We start from the raw sequence: 10,688 nt of genomic DNA, 5'->3' as shown, positions 1-10,688 counted from the left end.
AGCTGGGCGCCCAAAGCCGGGGTTCTGGGACAGCTCAGAGGGATGGGGTGGGGAGGGGAGAGGGAGGAGGTTCAGGATTGGGGGGACACACATATACCGGTGGTTGAATCATGCTGATGTATGGCAAAAACCTTCACAATATTATAAAGCAACTTTTCTCCAATTAAAACAAATTAATTTTAAAACAAGACTGAGGGTGTCAGAGGTCATTCTTAGAAATCTGCTTACCACAAACAAGTTAGGTAGGAAATTTTTGATTACTTTTCAGGCCTGAAGATACAAATTGTTAAAATCAAGAGTGTGTGTGCAACACAAAGGAATTGTAGGACTGTCTCTTAGTGAAGAATGAACGTAAAAGTTCATGGCTTCCACAGTTTTCATGGAGGGAGAAGAAACGGTATGAAGAGATTATCACCAATGAATAGATGGTAAGGACAGAGGGATAAAACATTAAGTGTTTTGTTTGCATTGTTGAGTTGTGCTGGTTGGATGTACAGTTTACCCCAAGATGGTAACCCTAGAGAGAGGTAGGGGTGAATCAAGCCCAAATAAAGCATGCTAATAATAGTAATACCAGAGAGGATATTAAAAACCGGAATAAAGTAGAATTCCCTGCTACAAAGAGAAAATTCCAATTACTAAAAGGGAAGGTTAGGTGAATCCTTGCACTATAGGGAAAAGCAGTTATGTCGAGGGAGTCCCGGAGTGGATGCCAGCAGATTTAACCCTGGTTCCTGCTCCACCCCCTCACTTGTAGCATCAACTTGGGCAAGACCCTAACTCCCTAGATCCCAGTGTCCTAGCAGGAAAATATAATAAGAACGTATGGAGTATGGTGGCATAAACTCTACAAATGTAGAACCTGGAGGCCCATATGCTCTGGAAGGCCCACAGATGTGTTTTGTTTGGCCCATGCAGTGTTTTACTATATACAATATCATTTAATGCCAACATTTGAGGGGAAAAAAAAGTATATTTCCCATTAAAAAAAAAAAATCCAGATTTCCAGCTTCTGTCAACAATCTGGAAGATCTGGACACACAGGGCCTGCACTCTGTCTGGCGACAATCTTCTGTGGCTTCTGCATCCAGTTCCCACCACCCTCACCGGGTGGGCTGCAGGCTCCAACCTTCTGGGAGGCCTCACCTCATCGCGCCCTGCTGGATCTGCATCTTTGATCTTGCCCTAAAGCATTACACAAGTGTTGGCTGTTATTACCTGTAAAATGAGGTAACTGGAATGGATGAGCTACTTCCACTCAGAGAAGCTGTAATCCCAGTCCTTGAAGCAGGTCTTCAGTCACTTTTCCCAAAAAAGGTGTAAATTGATCACCCCCAAACCCAGGTGGTCGTTGGTCCCTGTGTATGATATAAAGACCATAAAATGTGCTGAAAATCAAGTATTTGTACTGGGAGTTACAGAAAGACTTCAATAAAATGAAATTTAGTTTTCCACTGGACAACATTTAGGCACTGGTTTCTTTAAAAGCAAATAGAAGTGAAGATGAGGAAAGGACAAAGTCAGCATCCCCACTGAGAGAGAGGGCAGACCTCCAAGAGAGGAGGGGATTTTAGGGAAAATAAACATTCTCCGTAAGAGAGCTAATCCCAGTGGTTCATCCCAAGAAAGGAGCCAAGAGTTTATAGTTCTTTGGGGTTTGTTTTATTTATCCCTGCCACAAGATATAAATCAATCTATTTAGATAGGGATGGTTGAGAGAACACATTTTATTGCGATGGATAATTCCCCAAGGGAGAAGGATCACTGTGTTTCACTTCTAACATTTCTTTTCTCTTTGGGTTTTGTGAAAATCCCACAAGTTTATGAGAAGTTGTCCAGATGAGGACACAGAACTTAGCAAACTATTCCCATCTTTAATTCTCATAAAAGTGGAAACACATACCCATGCTCATGCACACATAGCACTAGACACCCGGAAAACTAATTGAGTGCCAAGCACTTCTGGTACCCTAAGGATATATATATATTTTGGTAGCCTGAGGCTGCCAGAAACTTTGCCTGCTGAATGAATTATAGAACAGGAAGCAGATGGGCTGTGTATATGAAACAACCACTATCTGGCATGATGTGCTGTGCAATTTGGCTGCAAAGATTAAATTGAGCTATTGAATGTTTAATACACTATGCATAACAAATACAGCCAGAGCCACAAAACAGCATAAATTACAGAATTGGTATTCACACGGCCTTTCCCAGGAATCAATACGCTGCCACCGCTCATAAGAGTCTGTTGTTTAATACACATAAAGAAGAGAAGAATTCTTCTATTAAAATGAGTTATCTGGGCTATTTACCAAAGGCAGTGATTTAGCAGTGGTAAAGTCTATGTAGTGCTGTTGAATGCAGATGATAATACTTCTTGTCCTTGTCTGCCTGTTTCATTGCGCCTATCAGTTGCTGGGGCTTCAAGTCCCTTGGGTACATTAGCAGTCAGCCCAGGAAGTGTGTTTAAGTAATGGACATAATGTTCACATTTGCTAGACCAGCCTTCTCCCTAATCATGAATTATTCTTCCCCAAGGCTCAATTGGAACATTACTTTAGAAGCAGAAGATTTAATCCTTTTCAGCTGATTGGAGGGAATGATTACAGTATTATTTTCTTGTACAGGCTGTCTGCAGTGAAGGTGCCTTTTTCTGTCCCCATCTTTAATAGGCAGCAATCTTTATTTCCCTGGAGGGAAATGGCAATGAATTTGAAATGGGATAAATCTTCAGGAATGCAAGGTGCTGAAGCGGTAGATCACTGCTGGTTAGTTAATTAGTTTAGCCCTCACTTGTTTCATCTCCAAGACAGAACACCTTGTAACAAGGGGAACCAGTGGGGGGGGAGCTGAGGAACCAGCTGTAGGCAAATAATCAGATGCCTTAAAGCAACAATGGCCCCATGAATTTCCTTCTGTGCAAATGCTTGGTTCTGGATCTTTGAGTTCCACTTGCTACCATCATTAAAATAAGCAGTGCTTGCTTTACTCTGACCAGTTTGACTTTTAAGGACAATCCAAGTCACCAAAAGGAACTGCATCTTTATCTAGCAGAGATGGTGAAAGCAGCGTCAGGCAGGCAGGGTCCAAGAGGAGGCTGCAGAAGACTGGAGTTGTCGCCCTGTAATGATATTTATATACAGGGCTGGCCCCAGCCTAAGTCCTGGGAGGGAAAGGAAATTGTGTTTGAACATTCCTGGTGAGTGCTCTTTAAGCCCTGCTGCCCTGAGAAGCAATAAATAACAACCGAGCCAGTTTTGGTTTTCTGTTTTTTTTAATTTTCATGATTAATGTTTCCAGAGAGGGGAAAAAATGTGGCTTCAAAATTAATTATCTTGGGCTGGAAGATCTAAGCCTCAGACATGTCATTTTCCTGCCCCTACCCCTTCTGAGGGAAAGTCCATGCTATGTAAGCTTCCATCGCTGAGCAATTCCTGAAGTGTGGTTTTCTGGGGAGCCCGTCCCACCTTCCCTTCACCAGCCACTAATTTTCTGTTGCCTTTTATATAAATAACGAAGAAAGAGATCAAACCTAAAGAGATCAACAGAATCATAACAAAGTCCTTGACAGCTAACACGTTTTGCGTCTGATTTAAAGCAGGAAGCCCCCATGTCTAGCTGCTTGTGATTTATTTAGAATAAAACAAGGTCATGCCGCCTTGGCCCTGATTATAAATATATTACATTTAAGTGATGAATGCAGCATTCATAAGAAGCAGATCAAGAGTGCCTGAGGCTGGCCCTTTCAATCTCTCCTCAGCCTCAAGTCCAAGATTTCAAATAAACACGCTGTTAAGTGAATGCTACAGGACCCACATAGGGAGCACTGGGATGGCTTTCTTTCTGAAGTGGAAAATAATGGGAGAGGAGAGGCTGTGTCAGAGCTCCGCAGGAGATGCAAAGAAAACCTTCTCCTGTAGGGAGACCCCTTGGGTCCCTCCACCCACCAATTCTATCATTATTCTAGGCCACCACGAAAGGCAAGAAAGGTCACAGTTCTTCATATCAGAGGGAAAGATGGCATGACGTGCCTGTTTTCTGTGGACATGCTCAGTCCTTCAATGCCTTCATCGTCCATGAACAGTCACACCGCTCCTTGCCACTCCCCCAGATCCTATGATAGGGTTGGTGTAGGAACTCCACAAGGAGTCGCTTGGGTCAGCACTCTTGTCTTTAAAAGGGCAGAAAGTTGTTTTAAGGACACATCACTGGGAAACAGCCTATCTGAGATTGTGACCTGTAGGAGCCAGTGCCACATCTAACTACAGGCCATAAGCTGCCTACCCTCCTGCCACCTTCTTTAAGTCAGCCCTGGATTCTGCCCCCAGGCACCCCAAACGCCTCTGAATCCAAAGACCCCAAGCCTTGGTCAAGGACCACCGAAATCCCTCTCCTCCTTCTGCCATATCTTTTAAGTGATCAACCAAATTAATACTGACTGAACACCTACTGACTGGCCTCTCTCAAAGGCTGAGCTCCGGCAGAATGGCCCTTCTTGTTCCAGATCACTTTAGTTGTTGTCTGACCCACTTTTTTTTTCATTTTACTCCCATCAACTTCTGGCTCAAAAAAACAGTATTTCTCCCCAAACTGACATTTACCTATAAAATGTTATGTTTCTATTCTGCTGTGGCAGGAAATGGGAACGATCACCATATGCTACATAATAATGGAAAGAGCAAGTGCTGACAGTTTTTGCCTTTTCTGCCTCTCCTTCTCCTTCCTGAGATAACAACATTCAGACAAATGACCAAAGCTGCAGATAGGAAGAGATGCAGGGGAACAGAGCTAAGGAGTCAGTAGGAATGGATCCTAGTCCCCATTGCCACTGAAATGACTTATCCGACCTTGGTGAAGCCACTCAAGCCCCTCAGGGCCTTGGGACTCTTCATGTGAAATATTAGGGGCTGGACACAGGTCCCTGACTGTTCTATATCTCTACGGTCCTGCTTGCCCCAAAAACATTAATTGGATTTTGCATCGTTTGGTTTCATTTCTGGACATTTACAATTCTCTGAGTAATGGGTAACATTCACAGCCCAATTACTTTCCCAAGCTCATCGAAATTTAATTTGCTGCGTGCAGTGACACACAGCCTGAGTTTGACTAGGAAGTCAGCAAAGCCACACCAGTGATTTACACAAGGCTCCCTGACTACAAAATTTACCATCAGGAATGTCTAATGAAAGTTTTCTCATGTAAACATATAGCTTTCACATCAACTGGAGTAGGAGCAGATGAGCTTCCTGAGACAGAATGTACTAGACAATACGCTCCTTTTCACATAATGAGCTCAGAAAATTCTGCACTGAAATGAAGGGTCTTGGAGTTATTATAATGATTCATAAATGAGAACTCTATCTCTTTCAGGACTTCACAATGCTATTTGCATGTTAAAAACACCTGACCCCTGGAGGCTGCATTTCTTCTACTGCAGCTCTAAAAATACTATGACCTCCACATTTACATTTAAATACTGATACCTGTGCATTTTTACTCTCCATCTACTGGAAGGTTTTGGTGAAGAGGGCATTTTGACAAAATTAATGTGACTTTTGGAGGCAAGAAATATTATTAGAATTTAGAAGTCACTGATGCAACCATCATTAAATCGCTGGATCAAAAGCACTTTCTTCTTCCTGTCACTGTTTTTAAAACCATACATCTGTGCTGCCCAAAGTGGCAGGCACAAGTCACATGTGATTGTTGAACATTTGAAATGAAGTGGATCCAAGCTGAGATGTGCCTTAAGTGTAAAATACACAACAGATTGCAAAGATTTTGCATGAGGAAAGAAGGTAAACTATTTCAGTAATCACTTTATACATCTATGTACAGACGACTTGTTGAAATGATAAAAGTTAAGCTATCTTGAGTTAAATAAAATAGATTATTAAAATTAATTTTACCTGTATCTTTCTAGTTTTTTAAAGCTTCTAGAAAAGTTTAAACAGGTTGCTCACATATTCCTACTGAACAGCTCTGTTCCAAACGTCTCATAGTTTGGTATCATGCTTCATACATCTAGCATATACACCTTAACTTAGTCTGCAAATTTTTTCTAAGGGTTTACAAAGTGCCATGCTCTCTGCTTGACAGAAGGAACTAGAAAATGAAATGACATTTCTTAAGGATCTAACATTTTAGAAGAGGAAGTAGAAGTAAAGAAGCTTAAAATCTACTGGATACTCACTACTTCCCAAGCAAGACCCTGACTTAACTTAGGAATGTTCATATAAAACATGAACATTCAGTCTCCTTTGTAGCTCTGCAACCCTTATGACTGAATCTCAGTCCTATTTTTTTATGTCTTGGTCTGGATCCAGATTTGGTGGAGCCTGAAGCTTAAGGAAGCCAGCTTTAGTTTTTGTTTTGTTTTTTTTTTTTAAGTTGGGGGGTGGGATACAAAATGATAACAAAATGGTTGAGAGATGTCTCCCTCTAGAAGATCACTGACTCAGGTCATGTGAGATGACTAAGCACTTGGTTAGGAGGGTGGGTTAGCTTTCCCTGCACAGGAAAGAGATGGGTAAAGGTACTTCTGGCAAGAGCATAGAAGACGCCAAAAATGTAAAGAAGTAAGGCTGAACAGAACAGGGCCAGGGACACATTGCATGGGCGCCTGCATTCCAGGCAAGGGCATGCCAGTTTCATCCTTGAATACAGTAATTGGGAACTACTGAAAGATCTGGAATGACATAAGGCTAGGCACACTTCTGATTCAGCACATGGACCCACCTCTCCACAGAAGGTACCCTTTCCAATTGAAGGAATCACACCAGACTGTCCCAATGTTTAATATATCTCGATGGTCAACCCCCTATCCCCTGTGCCTAGATTACAGAATGCCCTTTCCCCTAACATGTTCAAGGAGTGCTCTGGGTTGGCTGGTGTTCCGTGAGTCAGTGTTATCTGCCACCTACCCACTAACTAGATCTCAGGCACTGCCCTCCATCACCCGGGAGGGGCTGCTGCTTCTGAATGAGCAACACATTCCAATCCAGAGACCCGGTGTGGCAGTTAGCTCTGGGAAACCCAAGAGTTTTCGTATAGCAAAGAGTTTGAAACCTGAACAAACAGGATTGTCCCAGGGGCCGGAAATGAATGGATGACAACACCCCACTTGGGGTGACCTCTGCCAATGACACCCCGGACCTCATGCGGCCTGGCTTCTCAGGACACAGCTCCTCAGACTCCCTCACGCAGTCTCCAAATCCCAACCTGCCGCCCAAGGGGTTAGTTCAGGTAGGTCCTGGACCCCCTGTGGGCAGACACCAAAGCATTATTTTCTGCTGATGACCTAGTGTGGGATGGAGGCCAGCCTATCAGCCTCTCTTCTTTATGCACTTTGAGTGGCCTCTGCGGGGGTCACTTCAGTTAATGCCTAACTGGCAAACCATAACTTTGAACTTAGTTATGAACCTTGTGAACCCATGTGCTACTTAAGCTAACTGACTTACCCCACTTTCCACAGACTTTTAGGTCCACCTACCACTAGGTCCTCTGGCAAAAGTAAATAAATTGAACTTCTACCTTGTCAAATACACAACTACTGTGAGAGTCACAGAAGGACCTGGAACTCAATAAATGTACCCTCAAATTGCTTTGGGGAAGGCAATGGCAACCCACTCCAGTACTCTTGCCGGAAAATCCCAGGGACAGGGGAGCCTGGTGGGCTGCAGTCTGTGGGGTGGCAAAGAGTTGGGCACCAGTGAGCCCAATGCAATGGGATTAAAAATGTGCTCCCTGGGAAGCATCATAAATCTCTCAAAAAGAGATACCTGAACACACTCAACGTAAGCCATCTTTCACCATTAGAAACTTTGATTACACCATTCTGTCTGACTTTCTATGACCTCTTATTCCTAGATCTTGTTTATTCTTTGTATGTTAATTTAGATTTGAAGATTAATTCTTCCAATGGTTATCACACCAAGAGACATGTAAAATTCATAGGAAGTCTACATTTCAAGAATTCATTTTACATGTTATCAATTGTTTTTTCACACCATGCTATTTACAAAATAAATATCACATAACTCTGTTATGTTATTTTTCTAATCCATTATCAGTCAGTTCCAATGGACTAGTGCTTGGGCAACAGAAAGCTTATCTTTTTAGCACACATAAACCCAAAGGTTAGTTCCTAAATTTTTACAACTCAGTATTCTAAAAGAGATACCTTTAGGGATCTAACTTTAAATTCCCAGCCTCTTGCTCTCCGAAAACAAAAGCAACACATATATGCCATGCAAGGATTAGAAATTTGTGCTGTCACAGGCATTTAAACTGCATTTAAGTCCAAGTTATGTAGGGAAATGAATTTTCATTTTAAGTTTACCGTGTAAGTTTTTCTTTGTTTCCAATGAACATTATATTCTTTTAAACTTACAAGTGTTGCTTCTGGAAATCCACCTCCCCACCACCCACCCCCACAAATCAGAGAGAGTGAGGCTGGAAACAACAATTTCAATACTGGATAAATGTGAACACACAGAGAACAAATGAAACAACAACAATAAAACACAGATGAGCCAGAAGAATTATGTATATTGAGGGGATGTGTCCAGACAGGCTCATCACTAGGGAGAGACTCAGAGGCCCCAGAAGAAAGCACCCCAATTCAAAAATGGGACTTACGTTTTAAAGGCTCAAAAATTGGATTTTGGGCATATCCAAGGCAGAGATTAGTTTCTCGAAAACAAAAGAACATAATTCAAATTCATAAGAGACTAATGTAACAGCCAGATTGTTGCTCAGTATATTCTTCCCTGTGGAGAAATCTACATGCGAAGCCAAGCTCTGATGAAGAGACTGAACAATTTACATGTGCTCTGGCATCAGAATATGGCTTCTGCATCTAGGAGGCCCTGAGGCCATTCTCATAGGTAGGGTTGGATTCACATGGACAGAGTTTTCTCCAATTTTGTACAGTTTTCTCAACAGCAGTTTGAGGAACATTAATGTAGACAAACAGTTTTTTCTATCTCTGTGCTGGTTAGAGCTCAGAGGTGCCGCCACACTTCTAACTACCAGCATTCGAGAGCAGGATGCCATATAATGGTACCCCCTTTAATAGAGGAGTTTTAATTTAGACTCTAATAAGTTACCGCCTATTTAAAATCTGGTTTATCATAATGTGATTCTTTTTTCTTTAAGATCACTTAAGGCAGTGGCTCAGCAGTCCCGCAGATCTGTCTTTTGCTTCAGCAACAGTGTTTGGAGGAATCAACGCATGGACTCCCTTTCTTCCAGTCTCTGGCCACCCTCCAACCTTCTCTCCAGGCACAACCTTCGTAATCAACCACTCAGCTCTCCAGGACTAGCCAACACCATTTTTTGAATTTAACTAAATTTAATCTAACTTACTGTCAACCACGAGCTCCCGTATTTGTCATAATTACTCCACCTTGGTGGAGGCCACCATCCACCACTAGTTCAACATGCATCTGCGGGCACTTCCCTCTCTCTGGGCTTCTATTTCAGCAGCAACAATGTGGCTCTAGATGGTGTGGTCTAAAATTTTCTGCTGAGGAGAAGCTCAAGGGTGCCAAGAGTCTCTGGAAAATGCAAAATCAGTGTTGCTGCTGTGCCCTCTTCCAAAACATGCAGAAGCTTCTCAAGACGAGTGGGGTAAAACCCGGGGTGCTGTGGAGCCACCATCCTCAGGGACAAGAATTGAGCCAGGCCCTCCGGGGTCTGCCTGCCCTGGTTCTGCCACGCAGACTCCCACCTCCCTGACTTTCTGGAGAGCCGTGTCCTGAAGGAGCAGGAGAAGCTCACCGAGAAGCTGGGAACCACCTGACCGACCTCCGCAGGCTGGTGGCCCCCGGGGCCGGGCTGGGCGAGTCTCTCTCTGAAAGGCTCACCCTCAAGACGGACTTGCTGCTGCTGCTGCTACGTCGCTTCAGTCGTGTCCGACTCTGTACGACCCCATAGACGGCAGCCCACCAGGCTCCCCCATCCCTGGGATTCTCCAGGCAAGAACACTGGAGTGGGTTGCCATTCCCTTCTCCAGCGCATGAAAGTGAGAAGTGAAAGTGAAGTCGCTCAGTCGTGTCCGACCCTTAGCGACCTCATGGACTGCAGCCCACCAGGCTCCTCCGTCCATGGGATTTTCCAGGCAAGAGTGCTGGAGTGGGGTGCCATTGCCTTCTCCGCAAGACTGACCAGGAGCCTCCAGAGACCAGAGGCCTCTGAGGAGCCCCTTTGGCATCAGGGCTTCTGCCTGAAGCCCCTCTCTGCAGCCACAAGGCAGCTTTCACTACCCTGGAGCCCTCTTCCGTGACTTAGACACACGTAAACAATAAAGCTTTTTGCAGCAAATTTATATATATATAATTTTAGTTCTATCTCTTCAAGAGAACCTGGGTGTGTAAGCTACTTCAGTTGTGTCTGACTCTTTCAGACTCTATGGACTGTAACCCACCAGGCTCCTCTGTCCATAGGATTCTCCAGGCAAGAATACTGGAGTGGGTTGCCCTGCCCTTCTCCAGGGGATCTTCCCAACCCAGGGATAGAACCCACATCTGGAAGGCAGATTCTTTACCACTAGCACCACCTAAGGAGCCCTCAAGAGAATCTGCTACTCACCAACCATCCCTCCAACAAAAAAATTAAACTAAGCACATACCAAACAGCAACATAGAATGCCTTTTAAAGATCCACTAATGTTCTTATGAAAA

The 10,688-nt window shown here is 43.6% G+C and overlaps 1 pseudogene; it reads left to right on the top strand.

The window, feature by feature from the left end:
• The first annotated feature begins 7,107 nt into the window (after window positions 1-7,107).
• Window positions 7,108-9,942, top strand: LOC139039538 (ferritin light chain pseudogene; annotated as a pseudogene).
• The last annotated feature ends 746 nt before the right edge of the window (window positions 9,943-10,688 follow it).

This window comes from Odocoileus virginianus, chromosome 18 (assembly GCF_023699985.2).
Source record: "Odocoileus virginianus isolate 20LAN1187 ecotype Illinois chromosome 18, Ovbor_1.2, whole genome shotgun sequence".
NCBI classification, from domain to species: Eukaryota; Metazoa; Chordata; class Mammalia; order Artiodactyla; family Cervidae; genus Odocoileus; species Odocoileus virginianus.
Note: the sequence above shows the minus strand (reverse complement) of the source record. Positions and strands in the feature narration are given on the sequence as shown.